This window comes from Marmota marmota, unplaced genomic scaffold, assembly GCF_001458135.2.
Source record: "Marmota marmota marmota unplaced genomic scaffold, marMar, whole genome shotgun sequence".
NCBI classification, from domain to species: domain Eukaryota; kingdom Metazoa; phylum Chordata; class Mammalia; order Rodentia; family Sciuridae; genus Marmota; species Marmota marmota.
The window spans coordinates 14,819,881-14,846,559 of record NW_026000048.1 but is presented as its reverse complement, the minus strand read 5'-3'; the positions used below and the strand labels follow the sequence as shown (position 1 = coordinate 14,846,559).

General features: G+C 38.6%; 1 protein-coding gene across 1 annotated transcript in view; it reads left to right on the top strand.

The window, feature by feature from the left end:
* The window catches only part of Kiaa1217 (KIAA1217 ortholog), a 761,286-nt gene that overhangs the window by 282,745 nt on the left and 451,862 nt on the right, over positions 1–26,679 (top strand). The window contains exon 3 of the mRNA XM_048812695.1: positions 16,611–16,758. The gene's annotated coding sequence lies outside the window, so the exon portion shown is untranslated. The remainder of the gene's footprint in view (positions 1–16,610; positions 16,759–26,679) is intronic.

Here is a 26,679-nt window from a genome sequence, read left to right as displayed (position 1 = left end):
GGGTAAGAGTTGTCAAAGCTGTGAGAGTAAGTTGATCCTATGTCACCCTTTTCATTGTGTCATGTGTAATGAAGTTTATAAATGCTAAGGAATAGGGCAGGTTGCAAAAATATCTTTATTGGGATTAATTCATTGGTTACTAGCAACAGAGAGAGGGGAAGAGAACTATTTGACTCAATGTATTGTCTCCTAACTTCCAAGGTTGAATTGTAGTTATGTGTTTTCCAACTAAGCACATGCTATAAAAGGGACCACACATTTATACATTTATAGGATTAGATTTTCATCTTTTTATTTGTCAATTCTACTTAAATCTTCCCCTTTTCTACTTCTTTTTATTAAAGACTTAAGAATCATTTTAATCTCTCTTCAGTGAATAACATCCTTCATCATTAAGTGATTAACAATCTTTTTAAAATGAGGTAGACTTTTTATTCATATCCAATCCAAAGAATCAACATTCTTCTCCTGATTTAGTTTTTATGAGTGCCTCTCCCCTCTTCTAACGATTAATTATATCTAATGTTGAAAAGAGAAATTATCTAAAAAGAAATTATCTAATTTTTTTTTTAGGAAAGCATGCACTTTATTTTTTTCTGAAATTTTCTTCAAAGGAGGCATATCTTTTTAAAGTACCACTGGCTTTGTAGAAACCAAATCACTAAGAGAAGAATGACAGAACTATGTTAAAATGAAAACTTAAGAAATTGTGCTTTAATTATTTTTAAATTGCTGCTATATAAATATTTTTCCAAGAGGTTCTATTTAACACATAAATTTACTGCCTTTCCTACCTGGTAGCATTGGGGTTTGATGGGCAATAAATTAATGAATGGTGTGTTAGCCAGAACGTGAGACAATGGCTATAGAGGAAGGAAGTGGTTTGTAAGGGTATAAGATGAAAAGGACCTTGGAGAACAATTTAATTGTGTTAATTTGCTTTTTGTTACTCTAACAAAATACCTGAGGTCATCAACTTAGTGAAAGAAAAGATTGGTTCTGGCTCACATTTCCAGAGGTTTCAGTCCATGGTCAAGTGGCTCTGTTGCTTTGACCTATGACGAGGCAGTACATCATTGTGGGGCATATGATAGAGGAAATCTCACATCGTGGCTGAAAAGCAGAGAGACAGGAAGGAGCTTGGGTGCAAAATCCCTTTAAGGACATGCTTCCAATGACCCAACTTCCTTCCCCTAGACACAATCTTCAAAACATTCTACCAACTCCTAAGAGCACCACAGGCTGGTAACCAAGCTTTCAATAAATGGCCTTTGAGGAACATGTGAGATTCAAATTATACCAGTAACCTTGCAGATCCCTTTTTGTGTATGTGCAGGAATTGTGGGCAAGGGAGAGAAAGTGACAATAATACTGACAAACTGTCACTGGAAAATCAAGTCTCTGGAGACTTTGCATAAAAACAAGCCAAGTGTGAGATGAAGATCTTTCTCTTTGTTGGAATTAGGTTTAGAACCAAAATTAACAACTTTTATAGTCTATGTTGATTAGGTCATCAAATTAATAGGGCATTTTTCTGATGTCTCCTAAAAGCTGTGCTTTGCAAACCCAACTTGGGTGTCTGAAGGAAAGGAAAGGTGGGACCCAGTTCCCCAGGGACTATCTGGTCAACTTTTAGCACCACACAAATTGGTGCTCAGTTTTTGCTGATAAACTGTCTTCCTGCAACATTGTTTATTGCAGGATCAGACTGGTTTCTGTTATTTTTTCATGGAGTTCATTATCAACTAAGCACCTAAGATTTGTGTAGCCCCAGATTAAGTGCTAAGTGGGAATATAAAGGTACAAGATATATTCCTTAAGGAACTTTTTGTCTAATTAGGACCTAAATATAGATGAAGAAGATTATGTTCCTGTGGCTCACAGGCCATATACCTGCAAGTATGATACTAATGCTATGGTTGGTAAAGGGGGTGACACTGCCCTGAATTTCAACTGGACCATGAAATATAGATAGGTTTTATATTAATATACAGATGATACATATGTATATATTATATCATATCTAGGTTCTATATGAATAAATATACTTAGGCCATTATATATACATGTATATGTTTATATATTCTATGTATCTAGAACATATCCATATTTCTCATAGATGACATATGGCTGTATTATGATATATTGAAGTAGAAAGGACTTCATTCTAGGGAACAGAATATCATGCATATAAACTTTAAGTTGGTAATAAACTATAAACACCAGAATCAGACAGAAAAATAATTTGTTGGAGGTAAGGTAAAATGGTAGGGAATGGTTGGTTAAGTATGTTTTAGTAAAATTTGAATACCAGACTGAATACTTTATACTTATCTATATTTGCTCTTCCCTCTGACTACAAATAGCCAATACCTTTGGATATATCACAGCAAGCTCTGGGTGCAGCCATTTCAGATTTCCCAGGGTTCAAGAACTTAGCTGTTTGTAACCAGCCTCTTTCAAAGAGATGCTGGATGGGAGTGGATCTTCTCAGTCTACCTACATCTCAGATTGGACTTTGAAGCAGTCAGGAGAACAAGGAAATGCTCCTGAGATTCAAATTCCTCGGCTTCTCCCTATCATGTGGGCAGGGGTGAAGACCAGGTCTTCCAACTGGTCCAGCTCAGGAACAGAGAGAAAGGGAAGAATGTGAATGGCCTGGGCTAGGAAGACCCTCACATTACAAAGCCTTTCTTGGTTTCTAAGCCACAATTTACTGAAGCTAAGCATGACCTCAATGTTCTTTTAGTCATTCAGGATACTGGGTTGGGGTTTGGGATGTGTGGTTATGTAAGAATTTGGAAGATGAAGATTGGGTAGCTGAAGATCAGGGTCTGATGTATAGGAAACATCTTTGGGGCTGAGGTTTGGGAGCAGGGCAGCCCAGTGACCAATACCATCTCACACATGGCCTGTCAAGATTGCTAAGTTGGAACCTTAAAATCTACCTCATACACAGTTTGCCTACTTCTGTGCTACCAAGGTCAAATTTTAGAGAAATGGGACAAACATAGTATCTAAAAAATTGAAGAGTTTTTAAATTTTTATAACTCTCAATTCAGAAGCCTTTCTTGAAGGGTTGCTAGATGGGTCCTAGATGGTGGCTGGGTTTGACTCTCATATTGATGAAGGTTCTTGAGCAGAGGAGAGCATGACACCACCAGGGGGCAGTATGAATCTGTGTCCACTATTCATCCTTTCAGTCTTGACCAAAGTCAAATTCAAACCACACAACGTTTTCTGTCCTTGTACAAGAGCTTCATTAAAGCCCTTAGGCAGCATTTAAACTTTAACGTTGTAGAAACATTTAGTAAATACGGAAGCATCTTTAAGTGTAGGTTGGATTTTCTTCTCATGAGCAATACCGAATTAAATTTTACTGGGAGCCTGTCATTTATTCTCTTGTACGAAATAGCTATTTCCTAGTGGTCTCAAGATCTGAAATAAGAATGCATTATTTACAATTACATAATATCCTTGTCCTAAGCTGTAAAACAGAAAACTTTCGCTTTCCTGTGTCTTTGAAAGCTTTGCCTCTAATCCATGTTACTAAATTTTTAAAAAGCCTAAGAGCAGCATGGTGTAACAGAGACAGATTCACAATCAAATTAATCTTTGTTCAGCTCTTTCCATGTAGCAAGCATTGCCCTTAGAACCAGGGGTGCAGCAATGGCTCCTGCCCTCAGGGAGTCACCAATCTCCTGGGGATCCCACAAAATAACAGAAGAGCTGGTTCCCGGGCATTCTGTTATACTCAGAGTGCTACCCTCAGCTTCCAACTAAGAAATGGAAAAAAGAGGCATAACAGGATCATTTTGGGAACAACCACAGCTCAGGAAACCTGACCTGTTCATAATCTCAGGATTTTGGGTAAAACCCTTGAAGTGAACTTTCTCTTTAATCAATTCCATTACAGCACATTATGGCATGCTGTGTGTATGTGTCTATATATAACACAATTAGGGTAAATGGCTTCCTCATTATTAAGAGAGCACTTTTCCCTTTACAGGTTTTTCATAATTTCCTAAGTAATGTTTTCTCAGGGCAATTTTGCAAATATATGATACATGGGAATAGATACAGGTTGAAATGGTAATCCAGGGACCATCTCATAAAAATGTTGAGAAGTTTGGAAGAATATTGAGTTTTTAGATTGAAACAGCAGTGAAATAATGCCACAGTGTTATGAACCAGGTGCCACCTTCTTATCTAATGTGTCTTGATTCTAATTAGTTAAGAGACAGAATGGACCCCTTATTTGGGGGCAAGGTTAAGTGTATGGTCAAGTGCAGTCAGCACAGGGGAGGGATTTGCAAAGTCTGAATCCTCCTCCCTATGATTGACTTTGGGAAAATCATTTAACCTCTTTTTTCTTATTTCTCTTGAGTAAAATGGAAGTCACAGAATGGTCCACCTCAATGGGATGCTGTAATTATTGTCACAAATGATGGAAATAGACTTTGCGAACACAAACCGACATTAAAACACGGATACTAATCTCTTGCAAAGGGGCATGTGTGCTATTTCATAGAGAAGGGACACTTTGCCTCCCTCTTTTGCCCTTCCCCATCAGCTGAATACGTTCAGACTCCAAGGCCATCATTTATCCCTTCTTACTTTTAAGAAAAGCAGATGCACAGTCAATTTCAAAGACATTGTGCAAACATCTTGTCTTTATGTTCTTCAAGAATCACGGACAGCTATTCAAGTTATTGCAGTCGTGTTTACATCACTTCTTGTTTTCTGATGGGTGGGGAAAGTGTGGGGCAAGATGGATTGATTAATACAAGAAGACAGTGTCTTCATGTGGGGAGGAGAACACCAGACCAGTATTTCTTTCTGGTGGGTTTCTCTTCACTAGACAGCAACCATAAAACAGAAACAAGGCTGCTAATTTCTTTTTTACTGTGTACCCAACAACTGTCACAGTGCCTGGCGCAGCATAGTCCTACGGTAAATATTTGTTGAAAGAATGGTGGGGGGAGATTCAGCTGGTCCAATCCGAAATCACTAATTACCAAACCAAAGTACTTTAAAAACTGCATATTCCATCAAAGTCATAAAATAACCACAAAAACCAAAGTCTAACTAAAACTAATAAAAATTTGTCCTCAATTTACACGTAAATTTTTAATACATTCAAAAGAGTGTGCTTTTGAAAAAGCAAATTGTAATTTCGAACTTGGTTGTTTGTTAGCAGTTGGGTTTTTTCCTCTAAGCCTGAGTGCCCAGAATGCAAAAGAATGAAGAAAGATGCGGCTTCAAACTTATACTGAGAATTTCCAGCTAAATCTAACCAGCTCACATGGGAAAAAGTGTGTTTCAGTCAGATGAATTTTATTCTTGTTTACTCTGAAGCATCCAAGATATTTTAAACTGTGAAGATAGAAAGGGCAGATGCAAAAGACTTCAAAACCCACCATTATTTCTTAGAAGCCTAGTGTTACCTGAGAACTGAAAACTAGAAGGGCTTAGTGGTCTAACCTTTTATAGAGCTAACTCCCAAGTCTCTCCTACAAATGATCTGGACTGGGATTTCAGTAGTTTGTTCTTTCAAAGCTTTTTAAGGAAGAAGCAGTTGCATTTCAAGATCCTACCCAACTTATAGGAAATTCAACAGTGAAAGCACCACACACACACACACACACACACAGAGAGAGAGAGAGAGAGAGAGAGAGAGAGAGAGAGAGAGAGAGAGAGAGANCACACACACACACACACACACACAGAGAGAGAGAGAGAGAGAGAGAGAGAGAGAGAGAGAGAGAGAGAGAAACTGGGTATTATTATTTTCATGAGAAGAGTTGCATTCTCGCAGATTACCCCACGTCCCCCAAAAACTCATTGTTGAAGGGAAAACCAATTACTGCTCAAAGAAAAATATAGGCTTAAAGTGATTTTGAAAAAGAAATGCTTTATTTTTTTAAAATTACTTGGTTCCATATTCAATAAGGAGCTTTGCTAATCATTTTTCCTAATTACTTTGGCTAACTCATATTTGATGAAAAAACTATATTGTGAAAACGGCAGTGAAATGTAAGTTGCTCTCCCATGTAATTAATTTGTTCTAGGAGCTCGTTTTTATTACAAAAATAATTTGTGGTGGGTAGTTATAAGGGAAAGACTCAAGCTGGAAAGCTGCAGAATAATATTTCCTATCTGAAAAATTCTGTGCCATGACAACTCATTTAACTCCTTGGAATTCAAACATCTACTTTACATCTAATTCCAGGTACACAGAGTTGACAGTCCAGACTTGAACTGTGTGATAGCATTTTTGGTGGTATTGTGTCCATGGAAGGAATTAAAGGCTTTGGGTACCAGTGACCTTGTATTTTCTTCCAAGGATCCTACTTCTGGGGCCATGTTTCTCTTCTCTCCTTTCCTCTTCCTCCCATGCCAGTCTGATTGTATGGGAGGTCTAGGGAATGAACCAAGGACAAAGCTATGTCCATACTTGGAGTGGTTTCTCTCCAGACATTGGCTGGTTTTGTTCATCGTTCCCTGACCCTGGAAGGAAAGGATTGGGGGTCATTTTCTTCTCCAAGACCAATCTCTCTGCCTGGGCTCTGGATCCCATCCATACTCTGGAACTTCCTCTCCACTATTTTCAGTTTTATCCTCCATCTCACTCTTTCGCTTTTGCTTTCAAACGTGAGTAAATTCATTTACATTAAAAACGGGAAAGAAGAAAGAAAAGAAATAAGACTTCCTCTTAGCAAAGTCTTCAAACAAATGTTCTTTCCCAGGTGCCTTTCTTTCTTTCTTTGTGGTCCGCTTACTTTCATGTCCTTTGCAGTCTGGCCTTTTTCCCTAAAATATCTTTATTTCTAAAATTTCAATTCAATAAAATCAAACCTCAATGCAGAAAAGAATCCCAAGAGATTCCTTGGTCTCTAAAACTTCAGGTATCAGAGGCCACGTGTTTCTTACCCAGAGGCTCTTATTTCCAGGACTGTGTTTCTCTCCTGCTTCTCTCTTGCTGCAGTGTCAACATGAATGCAGGGAATGCTGATGGAGGGTCAGCAATGTAGTACCTGGAATGAGGCCCTACTGTGTAGACCAGGCTTGGGACCAACAGCCAGAGGAAGCTGTGTCTTTGATAAATCTTACATTGTTTTCTCATGTTCCTTAATCTTTCAGCCATGCTTGATGCAGTTGAAAAGCCAGTGACTTTCCTTGATGCTGTGTTCTGAATTTAATTCCAAACAACAGGGAAGAATTAATTGGGGGAATGGGATACATGTAAAAGGTCTCAGTGATCTTAATGGATCAAGAAAGACTTCTGAGGGCCTTCACATTTTCATGGAAAATACTTTTATTCTGTGAAAAGAAGAAAACACAAGTGCGTGCGGCCCAGGTTCGATCCTCAGCACCACATACAAACAAAAGATGGTGGCCCGTTACGGGGAGCCCCGGGACACTCGGGGGTAAGTGACGAAAAAAAGCTGCCCGTCCATAGATAGGACGGGAGCAAATCTGCTCGTCCCTAGATAGGGCGAGAGGAAAAATGGCCATTTTGAGAAAATGGAGAAGATTGATACAGTATGTTTGTGTCTTGTTTTGTCTTGAAATATTGTATTGTCTTTGTGATGAAAATATGGAAGGGGTGAGAAGTAAATTACTAAGGGAAGAAGGCACCCCAGTGGAACCAAGAATAGTTAGGGCATGTGTTGATAAGAGCCCAGGAACTCTAATCAGAAAGAAAAAGAAAGTTCAGAAGAAGAAGGATTATCAGGAAAAAAGTTGCAGCAAAAGGCTATTACTGAATACTTTTTGTTACCGGAGGGTGCATAAATCGGCACAGCGGCTGCCATGTCAAGGACTTTTCAAGAGGGGAGCGGGACACCACTGCCAGGAGCCCAAATCTAGACCTGACCTGGAGGCACAGTCTCCCAGGCTCTTGCTCCCTGTGCTGGGAAGCAGTTTGAGCCCCGGACTCTCTCCGGGGCCATCTGGGGCTGCCCGAGACACTGCAGGCGGAAGACGGCTGCGTCCCTGAAGTTTGATCATTTCCAAGGCCAGTAACTACAATGGTTCTCCCACACCTGGAAGCTAATGAGTAATGAGTGCCATTAAGGCTTATTTCAAATGTAAAAAACCTTGAGATAATGTACTAAATTGTTCTGAAGGTTGTTTTCTTAGTGGAATGCTACAGGATTTTCTTTAGCATCAGTGCGGAGTTCCTGCCTTCATCCCGGTGCTGGTGAGAACGAAAGTAGAAGAATTTCCAGTGTTGCTGAGAACCGGTCGAGACTTCGGATCAAGCTAGCTGCCTGCAGAACTTACCTGGACTGTGATTTACCTGGACTGTGAGTTAATCTATTGAGACACTGCTTTACCTGGACTGAGACAACAAACTGTAATCTACAACAAATTGTAACTCGGTATCTTTGCTAATGGTGTCATTGCTGGTATAATTTTTCCAAGGGCTTCTTGCATGGAGCCATCAAGTGGCTTAGTACTGTGGCATTTTGTTTCCTTCCCTTCTGCTTGTAACAGATTATTTATGGTGTTTGTGTAAAAACCACTATGGTTGTTATTTAAATTAAACAAAAGGGGGAAATGTTAGAGTCTGTAAACAAGTCAGGATGGCACCTGGCATTTTGCCAGAGAAATGTTAGGGTCTGTAAACAAGTCAAGGTGGCGCCTGGCAAAATGCCAGAGGGAGTGGTTTGTGAAGTAACGCCAGCGAGCCATTAAGTGTGGAGATTTCTTATTGGTTGACTGATGTATCTAGTTTATGCTAATTAAGATAAGCTGTGTGGAATGTATAAATATCACTCTGGTCCTAGAATAAACGGCTCCCTCTCCTGCTGTATCAATGTACACAAATTGTTCGTCCGCCCCCGGTTATTTTGCCCAGCCAGCCGTACTCACATGCACACAAGCATGTTTGTAATGAGGAAAGATTATTGATTTAAAAAACAATTGGGGGGCTGGGGATGTGGCTCAAGCGGTAGCGCGCTCGCCTGGCATGCGTGCGGCCCGGGTTCGATCTTCAGCACCACATACAAACAAAAAGATGTTGTGTCCACCGAAAACTAAAAAATAAATATTAAAAAAAAACTCTCTCTCTCTCTCTCTCTCTCTCTCTCTCTCTCTCTTTCTAAAAAAAAAAAAACAATTGGAAACTAAGTTCCAGATTTAATGTTTGACTATAGTTCTTTATTTAGACTATTTCCAAAAGTAAAAGGAGGCATTGATGAAGTTACAGCATAATAGACAGTATATTTAAACAAGTATTTAAATATTCAAAACCGAGTCTCTCTTTGGGATAGTTTTATATTCATGCTTCTGAGAATGGCTTTACCACTAAAATGGCCATACGTAATATTTCCTGATTTTCTACTTTGCTTCTGCTTATTAATATTAAACAATTGGTTAAAAACAAAATACTGCATTGCATCTAAAAATGAGAATACAGAAAAAGAGGATTGCTCTGTTGTTTGTGTATTTGATAGTAGTTGTTTTGTGTAGTCTATTAGTTGATTTGAAGAGGAAGATTCAAACAGCAGGCGAAGACTGTGTATTTGCCCAGGGAGAATTCCCAACTGCAAGAAACAAGCTGACCTGGGCTAGGAGAATGGGGCCTCACCAACTCTGGGAGCAAAGTAGCCAGTCTCAGACCACCAAGAGAGCTGGGTGGGATCTGAGAGTTAAGGGGCAGGAGCAATGTGGCCTCAGCCATTCCTGGCTACCTGGCTATCCTGCACCCCCACATTACTGTTGTCTCTGGTTTCATTCTTCTCGTTGTCTCTGAGTCATTCCCTTGGGGTTTAAAGTGGACCCGTGTCACCTTCCTGGACACTCCTGCCAGGGATGCTGAAAAGTGATGGGGAATGAGGAGGGGAAGACTTGAGAAGGATCTTACTCTTTCTAATTCCTTAAATTGGAGGATGGGAGGACAGATTCTCTGTCTGACATCGGAGAGAATTTTCCAAAGGAAAGGAATTTGAAGAGTGGATACATCCCTAATATCCATTAAAGAAGAGAAAATGTATTCAAATGCCCTGGCTAATGAAAATTCCATGTGCCCACTACTGATTTACTGAGATGGCTCTAGAGCTCACAGCACAGTTGCAAGCATGGTTAATATTTTAGAATCTCTCACATTGTGTCCTTTTAAAATCCAACTCCTCAGCAGCATACCTTTATACAGTTAGCATCAGGCACGTAGGAATCCAACATGCGTGCTGTAGGTGTAGTGTCCTTTCTGTGCTCTGTGGTACCTGGTGGCTTAGTCCTCAGGCAACGGGAGGTATATAGTATATTGCTGCTTTTACTGTCCAAGTGAGAATATTTTAATTGAAACATAGTCCTATTCATAATTTGAGATAGGTCATACTACATAACATAGTCATTATCTTTATGTAATAAGTGGAGTTACTTATATACTGTTTTCACGAGCCCATTCATTCATAGATCTGGTACAGAGAGCAGCCATTCAGTGAATTCTCACTGAACAAATGATGGAATTGTGTAGCAAATATTACTGAGAAACACAAAGTGAATGAGGCACAGGTCATCCCCAAAAGATTGCATATTTTCCTAAAGAAGATAGGAAGTAAACAAATAGTTATGATATGCTAGGACAGACACATTAAAAGATGCATTTTTCTGATTTCTTGCTATATGCCAGACAGTTTATGGTTCACAAATATGTGTTTGATGACCAAGACAATTCAATGACATACATGTCTTTTTATTGACATCATTATTATTTTTCCATTTTACAGATGAGGAAACTGAATCTTGAAGAGGTTAACTGACTTACACAGGCCTGCTTTAGATGTAGAAAGTGGTGATTTGAATAGGAAGATTCAAAAGAACAGGATGAAGGCTGGGTTTCTACTGGAGAAAGTTCCTGATTGCCAAAAGCAGGTGTTGACCTAAGGTAGATAATGTCTAAGTTCAAGCCACTGCTGTCCCTCCATACCGCACAATTGGTCACTGCTTTCTATTGTGCTTTGAGCAAAGAGAAGTTAGCAATGGATTTTTGCAGAAAAAAAAAGAAAGTTACTGTTCCAGGCAGATACTGAACATTCCAGACAAAGTCACATACTGGAGTCCTGAGAGAACATGGTCAGATAAGTATCTGCAGGTAGTTCAGCCATAACCTGGGCATTGAATCCTTATGAGGAATGTGGCAGGAGATGAGGTGGAAAATGAAACCAAGGGGCATGAACTTGACAGCGGCCAATGTCATGGTCGTCCCTTGGGGGCATGGACATTAGTCTCTGGATGATGTGGAACCACATAGGAAGTCTGAGATGAGCAGATTTGTTCCTTTGGCCCTCAGTGCTTAGCCCTCTATCTCCTCTCTGCTAACTTCCAGCCAGGGCCCACGTTTGCTCACAGAACTTTCATTTCATTCCTAATCTCTTCTCTCCCTGGAGATCAGGTTTGGGTCCACCAGGGCTGGGCTTGAGTCAGGTCTGAAGTCACTGCTTTACTCAGATTGCCCCACCTCTGACCACTGAGGCACCATTAGAGCAATTTAGAGAGCTGAATCTTTCCTCCTTTTCAGGAGGCGTTCTACCAGCCCTCCATAGTGAGCCCACAGGATGCTCTAGGGGGACCCCCACTGTGTCATCAAACCAGTGATAACTAGCAAAGGGTTAAAATGCTTTATTTAATAGGAACTACATAAAAGTCCCTGATGTTTATACTCTTCAAATAGTACATCTTGAATATCATCCACCCTTTCATATTTGGGAGAAATCTCATCTTACATTCTTGCATTTAAGCAGCCAGATTATTCAGCCAGACTGGATTTCTCAAACAAAATCTGAGTGGCAGCCAGTGGACCAGAGGGAGAAATTCTGTCACAAAAAAATAAAGCGAGTTTCTCATAAATATTGGGCTGTCATGGGATAACCCTTTGATGATTAACGCGTCACTCTGAATCACAGGATGTCTCTGTAATTCTGCTGCCACAGTGACTTGCAATTGTCTGACAGTAAAATTTCATGCACTCAGACTCAGTGGTTTTCATGATCCTTTTCTTTCAAAATCTTTGAGTTTTTAAGTAATTTGGAGTTCAGCTGATTTGAAGTTAATATTGACCAAGTAAATTCTTCTTAAATCTTACAAACTGGGTAACAATATTAAAATTATCCCAGGGGCCTTTTTATTTTACTGAAAGATAAGATTTTCAGGTTAATCCAAGTACTTCCAGTGCACTCATTTATTTATTTTTTTAACAACCACAGATTGTTAAAATTGTTAATGTTCTTCATTCATTTTAATAAAATCCATTAAGGTCTTCCAGTTGGCCATTTTAGAAGTGTAACTGAAGTTTCTCTTTGTAAAAGGAATAGAACTATACTGGGAAATATAATATACTTTTCAATTATCTCCCCCAATTAGTCTGAATTCTCTTCAGACTTGCCCCTAGAGAATGTTACTTACTACACAGATAATCAAGCAATGGATTATTATTATTAATTATATCCTAACAAGATCCAGTGACCAGCAAATAATTCACGATACATTTGCCTTTCTGCTGTTACAATATTTGCGGCGTATGCACACAATTCATCTGCTTTCTCATATGTAACTTTCTCAAACTGCTCTTTTCTTCTTCTCTCTCACATGCAGTGGTATGAGCAGGAAAGAAAAGCAAGAGCCTATGGCTTGGAGTGTAGTTCAGTGATAGAGCTCTTGTCTAGCATGCATGAAGCCCTGGGTTCAAGCCCCAGCACCACCAATCATTATCATCATCATCATTATAGCCATTGGAACAAAGATTCAGGAGGGGAAGGGACAGGGAAAAAAACATATTTTTTCTCATTTTATTAAATTATTTTAATAGCATATTATAGTTATATATAACTGGGGTTCATTTTTTTTGTTTGTTCTAATTAGTTATACATAACTGTAGAATGCATTTTGATATATCATAAGTAAACAGAGTGTAGCTTCTCATTTTTCTAGTTGTACGTGATGTAGAATTACACTGGTCATGTGGTCATGTATGCACAAAGGGTAATAATGTCTGGTTCATTCCACTGTCCTTCCCATCCTCACCTCACCTCCTCCCCTCCCTTCACTTCCCTCGATCTAGTCCAAAATACCTCTATTCTTCCCTAGTGTGCCACCTTATTGTGAATTAGCATCCACATAGCAGAGAAAACATTCGGTCTTTGGTTCTTTGGGATGGGCTTATTTCATTTAGCATGGTATTGTCTAGCTCCATCCATTTACTAGCAAATGCCATAATTTCATTCTTCTTTAAGGCTGAGTAATGTTCTACTGTGTGTATATACAGCAGGGCACCTAGGTTGGGTCCATAGCTTAGCTATTATTAATCGAGCTGCTGGACACATTGATGTGTCCTTTGGGCATAAGCCAAGGAGTGGAATAACTGAGTCAAATGAGGGTTCCATTCCAACTTTTCTGAGGAATCTCCATACTGCTTTCCATATCTTTATAACGAAGATAGAATTGGGCAAATTTAGTAGAAGGATGAGCTGTGGAAGTAGGGGAAACCAGGAGCCCCATGTGATATCATGGAATGTGAGAGTAGGGAAGACAGAAGATAACACTCAAGGAAGAGGGAAGGGTGCTAGAAGCAGCTTAGGACTCATTGTCTCAAACAGTGAATTTATTCACACAGAATAGCAAACTATGGGCAACACAGAAACACAGTAGAATGGGAGAGAATGGGCTATAGAGCTAGACAGACCTGAGTTTAAGATCAAGCTCTGTCACTTATGATGTGACTTTGGACCACTCATTTAGCCTCGGTGAGCCTCAGTGTGTTCATTTACAAAAAGGTAATAACAGTGCCTCGCTGGTAAGATTGTTCAGAGAATAAAATGAGATAATGTGTAGGACACAAGACTCGGCACTCCATATGGTCATCATCTTATATATATATTTTTTTTTTCAATTGTCTCCCCCAAATTATTTAGAATTTTCCAGATTCGCCCCTCAAGAATTTCTTTATAAAGATATCCAAGCAATATATTATTATCCCAATAATCATTTGAAACAAATAGCTATGTTTAAAATGTTTTGTTACGTGAAATAATCATTCCTTAACCTGGTCAGTGGTTTATGTAAATGGAAAGATCACAAACTTTGAAGTCCAATCAACCTGGGTTCAAATCTGGGTCTATTACTCACCAGGAAACTCATCATTATTTCATTCTAGAGACTTTTGCTATCCTTTGGATCTGGAATGTCCCTAAAGGTCCCTGTGAACTTGGTTCCCAGTTCATGGTACTATTAAGGGTGGAGAAACCTGTAAGATGTGGGGCCTGAGGGGAAGAAGTTTGATTACTGGGCGTGTGCCCTGGGTGGAGATTTCAGGACCCTACCCTTTTCCGGCTCCTCTTTCTTCTTGACCACCATGAGGTAAACAGGCCTCCTCCGCTCTGTCCTTCTGCCATGTTGTACTGTATTATCGCCAGCCCAAAGTAAAAGCCAAGTGATCATGAACAAAAATATCTGAAACCTTGGTCAAAGTAAACCTTTCTTCTTTATAAGCTGTACTTTCTTGTTAATAATGTGAGATCAAATCTGCTTTTCTAAGCAGCATGGAGATTCCTAAGAAAACTTAGAATGGTATCATCATTTGACCCAGTCATCCCACTCCTAGGTTTTTACCCAAAAGACTTAAACTCAGCATACTACAGTGATGCAGCCACATCAATGTTTATTGAAGTTCAATTCACAATAGCTAAACTATGGAATCAACCTAGGTGGCCTTCAACAGATGAACGGATAAAGAAATTGTGAGATATATATATAACTCAGCCTTAAAGAAGAATGAAATTATGGCATTTGCCAGTAAATGAATGAAACTGAAAAATATAATGCTAAGCAAAATAAGCCCATCCCAAAGAACCAAAGGCCAAATTAGACATTATTACCCTATGTGCATATATGATTATATGACCTCTGTAACTCTACATCAGGTACAACCAGACAAATGAGAAGTTATACTCCATGATGCATCAAAATGCATTCTACTGTCATATATAACTAATTAGAACAAATTTAAAATCTATTTTTCTAGAGAGTATTTAAGTTATAAAGTGTTAATAATGGGCTTAGTATGGTATCTTATTAAAGAGTCAGCTACTTGGTTAGTGACTTTCAATTTTTAGTATTTCACAATTTTGATGTCATTCCTTGGCATGGGAAACTGAGTGTATGAGAAAAGATTCTTTATTCCTTAAGTAAAGGAAGAATCCAGAGTATATAAGAATGTGTATAAAGTCTCATAATGAAGTGGATGTAGAATCAATATTAAGTCCTTGAATATAGATTAGCATAGTTGAGAGGTCTATTCCTGACTGTCCAAGACCTCATAACTTCATTTTATTGGTGCAGAAACTGAGCCCAGAGTATAAAAGGCTTCGCCAGTAACATTGATTTCAAGTTCTCTGACATCTGAGCCACTTATCTACCCCTGGGTTATATATAATTTCTACTGGATCACTTTAATGTCCAAAGGAGATTTTTATAAAATAACTTTAAATAGTATAGCATTCATAACTAATCAAACTCAGCATAAGAAATAATATAAATAACAGGGGCATAGTCAATATTTTATAAGTTTAAAAACATGACTACTTTAGGGTTAAAAATAATTGTTTTTGCAATGTATTTTATTTTCAGTGGATTTTTTTTTCATAATGCCATTCACCACTTTTTTTCTACTTGAAATGTATTTCTCTGGGCAAGGGTTGTGGCTCAGAGGTAGAGCACTCACCTAGCATGTGTGAAGCACTAGATTCGATCCTCAGGACCACATGAAAATAAAATAAAGATATTATGTCTACCTATTACTAAAAAATAAATATTAAAAAAAAGAAATGTATTTTCCCTGGATCCTAAGAGGAAAACACATTTCCATTGTTCTAAACCGTTGTGCTATTCCATGTGCATCTGGCAGTCTGACATCAACTGAATCATCCTAGCCCTAGTAGCCTAGAAATCTATTGATTTTTGGAAAAGATGGCAATGTCAAGTTCCATTTTTCAGGGTTCCTCAATGATCCGGGAACCTCCCTCCACAGAAGAGGTGCTTGTCAGGATCATCCATGATTTCAATATCTTTAGGCCTTGGGAAGTTTTGCAGTGGGGAACTCATGTTCACCAGTGGTCCAGCCGCTGGACCTATTTACATTCCCATGCCATTCCTGTCTGGCCAGCTAATAGAATCCAGGCATCTCTGTACAGCTGGCTCTCTTGAGTGACACATGGAGCTCCCCTCACACCCTAACAAAGGGAAAAGAAAAGCAAGTCATTTGGTCTCTCTGATTCTCAATTGGCCTCTCCTGATTTCCTCCTACACTCAACTATAGGAGCCTGCCCTTATTTTCATGGTTGATCTAGTTTAATATGGTTGCTTTTCTTGGTGGTGTCCAACTAATGTTTTGAAGAAAATACTGGAAGACTGGAAGTTAAAACTTGCGCCTTTGAGTTACTGTCTAACAGCCATGTGAAATGACAACATATCCTCGTCTACATATCATAGTCACATGGGCTGTTTACTCTTGGCTTACCTCCTGTGTTTTAATCAGCATGAGTTTCTAATTTGTCAGCCAGTAGTTACATTATAGAAAATATTACATTATTATTTGTATTTTGTAGATGGAGATACTGGGGTCCTAAGTTTGTAGCTGATTACACAGCATCCCAGAGAGAAAATTGGAGCTACCGTCCCGAGCCCGTGTATATCTTCCCCATAGGACTGTGCTACTCATCTGTGGAGTCCTCCTCCTCCTTATTTTCTTTTTAGGTAAGTTCTGTTCTTTTTATTAAATCATAAAAATGAGCATTGATCATCTTGACAGCATCTGAATTATGAGCTGAAGGCCTATCTATGAAACTTGACTTCTTTAATTCCTGCCTTGAGCCCCGTGGAACAAAGCGCCTACATTGAGCCGTGCGATCTTCCACATGTATTCCTTCTGAGACGCAGCTGTTTTATTCTTTAAGCCCTTCTTTCTTTGGTCTTGCAGGCAGTGCCATCAACATATGTGTTACTTTTCAGGCCATGTATTATATTAATTTATAGTCTGTCTTTGTGTTCAGTCTCTGGCTTGAAGCCATCACATGACTGAAGAAGAAGAAAATGCTCAAAGAGTATGATGTTTTGCCAGACAACGTGGAGAACTGTGTACGTATCTGATGACTTTGTGTCTATGGAGTGGAGAGGATGCATCAAAAATAAAATCCCCTGTTTAGGCCTACCTAGTCTAAAATTAATTTATTAAAAAATATATAAACTAGTTTCACTGAGTCTTGTTGCTTTGTCCAAATCACACTATTGCAGATGGCCATGATTGTCTGGAACAGTGAACGAACCCAATTAACCCCCAACTTTAGCTATAATTCATTCAGCCCAAACTTGATATCACAAATTCACCTGCTCAGTGGATTATGCCACTTTAATGTGACACTAATAGAAGTCATGTCCATTTTGACTTTTCACCTATCACTGAGGTCCTCAGATAGCCTTTACCCTTCTGATACCAAGTTGTAAAATGTTAATATTTGATCCAGAAGAAGAAAACAAAGAGAACAGAGATCCTGACATGGTACCATCTTTATTCAACTCAGTTTTTGTTAAGTGAGCTCTGAGGATCAACACTCGGACACACATCAGAGCACGTTAAGAGTAGAAGGGTTTTAGACTTCATGATCTGACACTTGTCATCAGGAAGCCACCAAACAGAGCTTCAGCAGCATGCAAACCCAGAGTTCGTGGTTTCCATGTGCACACCAGCTATGACATAGGACATTTCACTTTATAATGGCAAAAGCCAGGCTTGCAAAGTGCTTTGGAACTCAAGGAACAAAAGAGGCTCTTTTCCCTCCTTCTGAAAAGTGACAGTGTTGGTGGCACATCATCAGACAAAGGATGAAGGGATGCTGGGTTTTGTGCAGCCAGAGAGCTGAGTGGTGGGTCCTGTTTACTCTCTGCCAGAAGCCAGCAGGCCTCAGAAAAGGAGTTCAGGATGTCTCTTTGCTCCTGGTGATTTACTCGGGTTTCCTTTTGTAAGCATATGGATTCTATTTTCTACTGTCTCTATAAATACTGTTGTGACTGTCTCTGCCAAACCGGCTACCTTTCTCACCCCAGGGAGAAGGCAAAAATCAGACATTCTTATTCTGCCGTCCCATTAGACACAGCCATTAGAGGAGGGAACAGATTTGGCAGTCAAAATGATGTGTGTATTTGAATCTTTAAAGAGCCAGGCTAAAGTTAGAGTCAGAGGGCTACCATAAATAACCTTTGTCCCTCTCTCTGTGTGGTTGGACGGAATGCCTTTCTCTTTAGAGTTGTACAAGCAGCAAGAGATCAAAGAGTCACCCGTTTATGGATGCGTAGTTCATTACGAAGTCAGGATCCTCAGCGGGAGGACTCTGGCAAAGGCTCTAATAATTCTCTCCTGTGACTATTTTGTTGCATGGATTGGGGTTGGAGGGTACTAAAAGAACTTGTAACTACTTAAAATAAAGGTGAAAATTCACTTTCAGAGGAGAGTTAAAACTTAACTGGCATCTTTTTAGGGTAGGAAATGTGGTAGGGGTAAAGTGGAGGTAAAGAAACTGACCCCTTACCACATGGAATGTGGTTCAAGAAGAATAATAGAAGGTGGAACAGTATCCTGTGTAATTTACTTATCCTTGGGTAAGCATTCTAGAGAGCCTTTGATAAGCAGAGCAGAACATTTACAGGGATTTTTTTTAGCCCAAATTAAATAATGTATTTGAAGAACAGGCTTTGAACTAGCTTGCTAGAGTATAAAGAATAAATGTATTTAAAATTATAGCATTGGTGATGTTACATTTCCAAGACTGGAGATAATCACAATGCTACGAAATAATAACTATTACTTATTCAACATCAGCTGTGTGCCACATGCTGTGCTGTGTGTTATCTTTTAATCCCAGTGACCACAACCACATAAGAGAGTAGCATGGTGTTATTCCCATTTTACACACAGGACGATGAGAATCCAGAGTTCAAGTGCTTGCTCAAGGTCACTCAGACAACCTGTTAGTAAGAGCAGGATTTGAATCAAGCTCCAGAATGAAGCAGAAATCACTGTTGTTAATAACTCTGGCTCCTGTCCCCTTTTTCTGGCCTCCATTGTGCAGGTTGCTGGAGTTCTCCTCCTTTCTGAGTGTTGGAGCTTTGCCTCTCCAAGAGCTACCTCAATCCGCATTTGCACTTACTCAGGTCAGACTAGATCATCTGTAAGTTCAGCTTCCTCGCTTTCCCCTTGCACACACACAGTCCCATTTGGGAGTGTAGAACTACTACAGACCCCAGGCAGACACTCCACCAAAACCTTTCCCAGAATGCATGATGAAAAAGGGATGTAAAGGAAATACTTGGTCACCTTTTTTCAAGGGCAATAAATGACCCTTGTTAGACATCTAGTTGCATTTAGAATCCTCAAGACCCTAAATGTGTGTGTGTGGTGGTGGGGTGTCCTGTCCCTGTGGTTGTCCACAGGCAGTCAGACTTAATTACTCATATCCTATACAACATCTTGCATGCGGTCCTTGATCTAGCATTTTCTGCATGATGTTAGAGACCCACGTTTTGCAAAAGAGCACCTGTCCCGTGCTTGACTGAGTTATAGTGATAGCCGAAGAAACATTTCCTCGAAAGTATTATTTTAACAGGGATCATGTTGTCGTTTCCCATTCTGTATGGTACTTTAATTTAAATAAAAGCTGAACTGTGTGAACCTTTTTTTTAAAAAAAAAACACCATACGGTGCAGTGCAAAGAACTCCATGATTAGAGTCAATAAAGTCTCAATGGCTGTGTAATCCCTGAGAGCTTTTGTCCTTGTCACAGATAAAACCTGAATCACAGGGATGCCACAGGATCAGATGATTAAGGTGATTGGAAAACCACAGTTCTGTGTAAATGTTACCTTCTTTCTGTACTTCCTAACGATGGTACCTTTTGTTCAACACATCTCTTCCTGTTGCTGAAAAACAAAAGTTAAAAAGGTCAGAAATAGGAGCAAAGAACGAATCAATTCCTTTTTTTTTATGAATTTAATAGCAATTGAGAGCATCATCCGAAATCCTGTGGCTCTCACCTCCCCCCACCAAGTTTTCTTGAAAGATTTCACACGTGCCGTTTAAGAAATTGTGAGTCAGCCTTCTCCAATCCTGACTTTAAGAGTTGCAGAAATCATCTGCCAGGCAGCACATATGTTCTCAGTTCCAGGAGAGGAAGAAAACACATTTGCTGAAAAGCAATGGAAACTTTAAAAACCAGTTGAGTTGTAATAAAGACACTTTACATTTTGCTAACTTCTTTTTCTCTCTGGTGCCTAAAGGCTTTTCTGACCCTGAATGGGTTCTATGCTCAGGAGCCATCTGTCCCCCGGAATATTCCCTCCATGGGGGGGGAGCTCCTGCTGGGCATGGGGAGGGAGGCATGGGAAGTGCAGAATGACCAAAATGTGAAATTATGATGAAGAAATAATAAATCAACAGCAGCTATTGTTGAAGGCAAGATACTCAAGGTTGTAAATTCATTTTTCCTTAAGATCTTATAACATTCTAATGTGATTGGTAATTAACTTCGGTCTGCTTTTGAGGAGACAAAGTCACTTGGTGGATGGGGGGGTGCCCTGTCCCCGTGATTGTCCATAGGCAATCAGATTTAATTACTAAGTCACTTGACTAGGATATAGAGCTAATGAGCCAGGTAGACAAGAATACCAAAGCATGTGATTGTAACATTGCATGTATGCGTAGAATTGTGTATGAGACCTCTGGAACGTTGGAAAGATTTTTATCTAGAAAATTATCTTCCACAAAGCACAGAAGGAATCCCCTGATGTCCTAAAGGGGCATAATGCTGGCAAGTGCTGTTGTCTCCATATTAACATCGTAGAAACCAGATTCAAATAAGTTGTGGATTTCCCTTGAAGCAAAAGAAATCAATTACAGGGAAAATGAAACTCTCAACTTAGTGCTGTACTTGAGAAATGTTCAACTCATTTCATGATGTTTTGCCTTTCTTCACCTCTCATTGAAGCAGTCTTGTTCTTCAGTAATTGGTATTTGGTCATTCTTGTGGATCGTTCAGTCTGGGTGTTTTTATTCATTAAATCGTGTAAGTAAAAATTGATGTGATGGAATAATCATGGCAGCCTCAGACACAGAACAAAGGCTTTTCTAAACGAGTATTTCTCCCCTAACATCTGGGCAGATGTTTCATGTGGGTTTTCTTTCCGCAAGTATCTAATGGCATGATTCCACATTCAGAAGGAATTGACAGTGACATTTCATTTGACTGAGGAGAAAAAAGAAAAGAAAGAAATATTTCTACATTTATCAGAACCCAAAGGCAAGTTGAAAAACGCTTTGAAAGCTGATCTCCATTTTACCATCTAAAGCAGACCCAAGGTGTATCTACAGACAGGTGGTGCCAGATGTGGCTCTGCTATGAGTCCTTGTGACATGGATTATGTTGACTTCCTGAGAATATTTCAGGATTCATCATCAGAAAGCACTCTGAAACAGTGGTTTTAAACTTCCTTAGAAATGGGTCACTATATAAATCCTAAAGGAAAAACCAAGCTGGGTAAACCTAGGATCTTGGCTTTATGTCAAACCTTACAATTTAAAATCACAGGTCATTCCTCCAGCAGCCCCATAACCCAGACATCCATCCTCATTAGCCACAGCCCTCAACCCTGGGCCTCCCTTGATCCTGCTAAAATTTAGCCAAGAAGTAAAAGCTCAGGTCTTGCCATTTTGTATAAAGTCATTGGGCAGAATACAGAGAAGGCAACAAGAAAGGAATTTGTCCATCATAGGAAACCAGAGTGTTTGATGGTAAGATTGAAGTCTCTTCCTTCAGGATTAGTAGGTAAAATTCTCCCCTGTGCCTTTGAATGAGAGATTTCCCCTAAACACAATACAGAACATTGTGTCTAGTAGCAAGAACCCTGGAGACCAGTGAATAAAGAAAAGTAGGAACTTTCCAGAGAAGCTGGAATATAATACCTATTATGATAAACTGCAATTTTAGAAGCACCCTGTAGAGAAAAGTAGTCAACACTTTAAACATGGCTTTAAAATTTTAAACTTTGTCTGGATTAAGGTCTAACTGACTTTCTCATGTTGCAGTTGGTAGAAAATACACTTTTTTAAAAAATACACATTTTAAAAAATTCTTGCATTTCCCTATGTTTCTTGGAGATTTCAGTTTAAAATGGTGCCCAAGCTTTTTTCTTAGTTTAGCATCTCATGAAAGATTCTCAAAACTTTACTCTAATACTCTCTAGTATACCTATGATGAGCCTATGGAGAAAATGCATAAGCTTTGTTCAAGTATAAAGTTTAATCCTTCTGGCTGTGAGGTCAATGCTAATGAGTTAACAATATATCCTAAATAAGGTGTCTTTCAATATCTATACACATAATGCAAGTTTTCATAATAATTAGTTGATAAATATATCACCAGAAGCTTGTAGGAAATGAACCCTATATTTCCCCACGGAAGTGATAGTTCAATATTCACTAGTTTAATACTCCTATCAGAGTTGGAGAACATAACTACTGTGGCTAACGAGAATCCACTTCATTTAATGAAAAACTTTGTACCATCTGGTTCTTTGAGTGGCTCTGTTATATTATATAGTTTCCAGTTATCCTCTCAAATGAGACTCAGAAACAACCTGCTATGTTCAGAACCAAGTTTCAGGTAACTTGGGCATTGGGTATACCAGATGAGAGTCATGTGACTCTCACAGCTAAAGCAGAGAAAGGGAAGCTGGTACTGGAATATGGACAGACAGAGGGGAAACTTGGCCGTTCGACTTGGGAAGGGCCACCATAAGAGGAATGAGGTGGAGATGTGGGAAGAAAACAAAGAAGGGAACCAGAAGGAGAGGGGAAAATGGGTGTGTTCCCTTAACACATCTCAAGACAATGCTGTCAGTCATGGGCTATGCCACAACCTGACTTCTTCCACTGTAATTGATGTGGATAAAATATCATCTGTTATACTTTCTGGAGATACCAACACACTCTGAAGAGCTTAATAACATCATTTTATATAAACTGAACCTATTTATTTTTCTGGTTCATGTAAGGTAACAACTCTTCATTTCAAGGTTACCCTGAACAGACAAATTTGTTTTTTCAGTAAATAGTATCTATAAGAAAGATTTCTCTAAAATCAGGGGCACTTTCAGGCACTTAAGTCAATGGAATTTAATAACATATTTAATATGCCATGGCCACAGAGATTTTTACTAGCTGATGTAGAGAAACTACATGTTCTCATATTCATGCATAAGGTAATTTGTTTTATAGGCAGAAAATAGAGTTTACGGTTTGAAATAAACAAAGCATTGCCTTAAATAGTGTGGAAAAAAGTATACTACTTCAAAAATAATAGCTTGTTTACATGCATTTGCTTGTTGGAAACAATAGACTGAAATGAGAGCTCCTCTATCATTACTCTGTTATATGAAAAAATGAGAAAGTGTATACAGGGACCCAGAGCAGGGGAAAGAATTTCCCATAATGCCATGTGGACATGATAAATGGTTCTATTTTGCCACTTAATGTTATATAGGATCAATACAGCATCTAACTCATGAGCTTCAGTTGGAAATCTCAAATCTAATGGATAAGAATTTTTTAGTATCTCATTAAAGATTCTCAAAACTTTAGAAAAAAATAAGTGTTTTGTGAAATATGGCCAAGTTATATCTTCACACATGAAAAATGTACTATATTTTCCTAGGAGTAAAAATCATTATGTGAAGTAAGACTTTTTAAAAGCAGTGTTAAAACTACATTAAATTGCTCTTAAAGAGTAGTAATCATATTGTCTCATGTTTTGGGGGAATTAAAATGAAGCACATATATAAAACAAAATTAATACAATCTTTTCATTAAGAATGAGCTATAAAAATAATAGTTACATTGAATGTTAACCTAAAAATAGCATATAGTTATCAAAATGGTCCTGAACCAAATATCTTTTCTTTTTTTACTACTATCATGGATTCAACCATCTCATTCTTGATAACCCTTTGGATCAGCAAAGTAAAAGATAGGAAAAAGTGAGGCAAAGAAAATTTTAAACGCCAAAAATATACTCTCCTGAGTCCTCCAAGACATTTCTTACAAAAGGCTCTACAGTGATTTTGCTTGGTCTACCTGCTTTGTTAGTTAGTAATTAAAACTAACTGCTATAATAAGCAACCTCAAAATATCACCAGCTTAGGACAATGAAGATTTGTTCATTGCTGATGTAAAGTTACACAAAGGGTCAGGTGGTTCTTGTGGAGGTTCTCCTTTAAGTAGTTTCTTCCAATTCGTGGTCTCCAGGGTCTCATTGGAGGAGTTTGCATGACAGGGAGGTTTATGATCAGACCCAGAAATAGCAACAGAATTTCCACTCCATTTCTTTTACCAGAAACTGGTCCTACAGTCACGACGCACCTTCAAGGTGTGCTGGAAAATGCTTGATCAATCTCCCCTCTGGGAGGAGCAGGAAAAGAAAATGTCTTCATTCCGACTGCCTTACCACACCCTTTGTAGCCCTCAAAAGAGGCAAAATTTAAGTTTAATTTGGCCTCAAGGTGATAGTGTTTTTGGGTGCTGTAGAGAAGACACGAAAACAGCTTCTGAAAGATTGAAATTTAAACAACTAAGCTTCACATTTAAGAGGGAAAAGAAGTTTACAAGGAAACTGAGCTCATAAACAAACAAAATCACTGAGCCTGAAAAAGTAAGACATCACTAGCAAAAAAAAAAAAAAGAAAGAAAGAAAGAAAGAAAGAAAGAAAAAGAAAAAAGAAAGAAAGAAAGAAAGAGAGAAAGAAAGAGAGAAAGAAAAGAAAAAACAACAAAGGGAAAATTTTGGGATATTGGAATTATCAGGCCCGGATTATATGTTTTGTTTTTGATACACTCAAGAAAGTAAAAGCATATAGTAAATATCATAAAGTTATATAATGTTAATAAGTAAAATTTGAAATAAATTGCTAGAAATAAAAAATGCAATAATTAAAATTAGAAATTGCTTTCAACATCAGGTTAGATTCAGCTAAAGAAAAAGTTTGTGAACTGGAAGTAAAGTAAAAGTAAAGATTTAAAATGCCACTTATACAAAAAGAAGTTATGTGTAAAATAAGTGTTTAAAGATGAAGAAAATATAGTGGACAATATAGCATACTTTTTAAATTGGAGGTTTAGGGGGTGGGAAATTTTTTTCTTTTAGATCACATGGTAAATGTTTTAGATGTATTGGGCCATAAAGTCTTTACTGGAAATACTCAATTCTGCTATTGTAATGTTTCTGAAAGCAGTCATGGATAAAAGTTTAAACCAGTGAGTCTGGTTATGTTTTACTAAGACTTCATTTACAAAAAGGCAACAGCTATATTTGACCACCAGCCATAATTTGTTAACTGCCAGCCTAGAAAATATTAAAAAAAAAATCAGGGCAGATTAAAATTTGAGAAGATAGTAGATTATATCTCAATCCAAAAGACCTACACTGTAAAATTCAATCTCAAGAAGAAAGAGAAAAGGTGCAATAATGGTTGAGAATTTTCCAGAAATAAGAAAACACAACAATTCTTAGATCCAAAAAGGATTAAAAAAAAATTCAAAGCAGGATAAAATAAAAAGCTCAGACAAGAATGTAAAAAGAACATCTTAAAAAAACAATCATAAAATCAGTAAATTCTTCCCCCCCACAAAAAAAAATGCAGAAAGCAGACAAAACTGCCAAAAAAAAATAACCATATCAGGACCTTGAAATCGATCATAGATAAACAGTAATTATGAAGCATTTATTCGTTTTAGAAAAAGGCTAACACTTTGCATTAGAAGACTGGGAGTCTACAACTTCCTTCCTGGGATTAGTTTCCTTACTCCACCACCAGCAGCAGCTTTTACAAGAGCTAGCTGTGGAAACCAGGAGTCTAGCTGTGAGAGGTAGGCAACTTGATTTGGAATGACAAGCAAAACCTCACACTAAGGGGCATGGTCAAGGAACAAGCACGGTAGGAAATGAATGGGAAAAATATGCTGCTTGAGGTTGTGGTTTTGTGTTGAGTGAGCACTGCATAAGCAATAAATTTAGCAAGGAGATCCTAGAAAGAAGAGTTATAAGAGAGCCGGGTAATCCACACATCTATGACTGCTTGCAATCTATGGATGCACAAGGAATACCAGATACAGACCTGAGAAAACTAAAAGTCCAAGCAGAGATGTAATTATAGCAAAGTTGCAGGATACAAAGTTAATCTTTTTTTTTTATTTTTTTTTTATTGTTGGCTGTTCAAAACATTACATAATTCTTGATATATCATATTTCACACTTTGATTCAAGTGGGTTATGAGCTCCCATTTTTACCCCAAATACAGATTGCAGAATCACATCAGTTTCACATCCATTGATTTACATATTGCCATACTAGTGTCTGTTGTGTTCTGCTGCCTTTCCTATCCTCTACTATCCCCCCTCCCCTCCCCTCCCCTCGCCTCTTCTCTCTCTGCCCCCTCTACTGACATTCATTTGTCCCCCTTGTATTATTTTTCCCTTTCCCCTCACTTCCTCTTGTATCTACTTTTGTATAACTCTGAGGGTCTCCTTCCATTTCCATGCAATTTCCCTTCTCTCTCCCTTTCCCTCCCATCTCTCA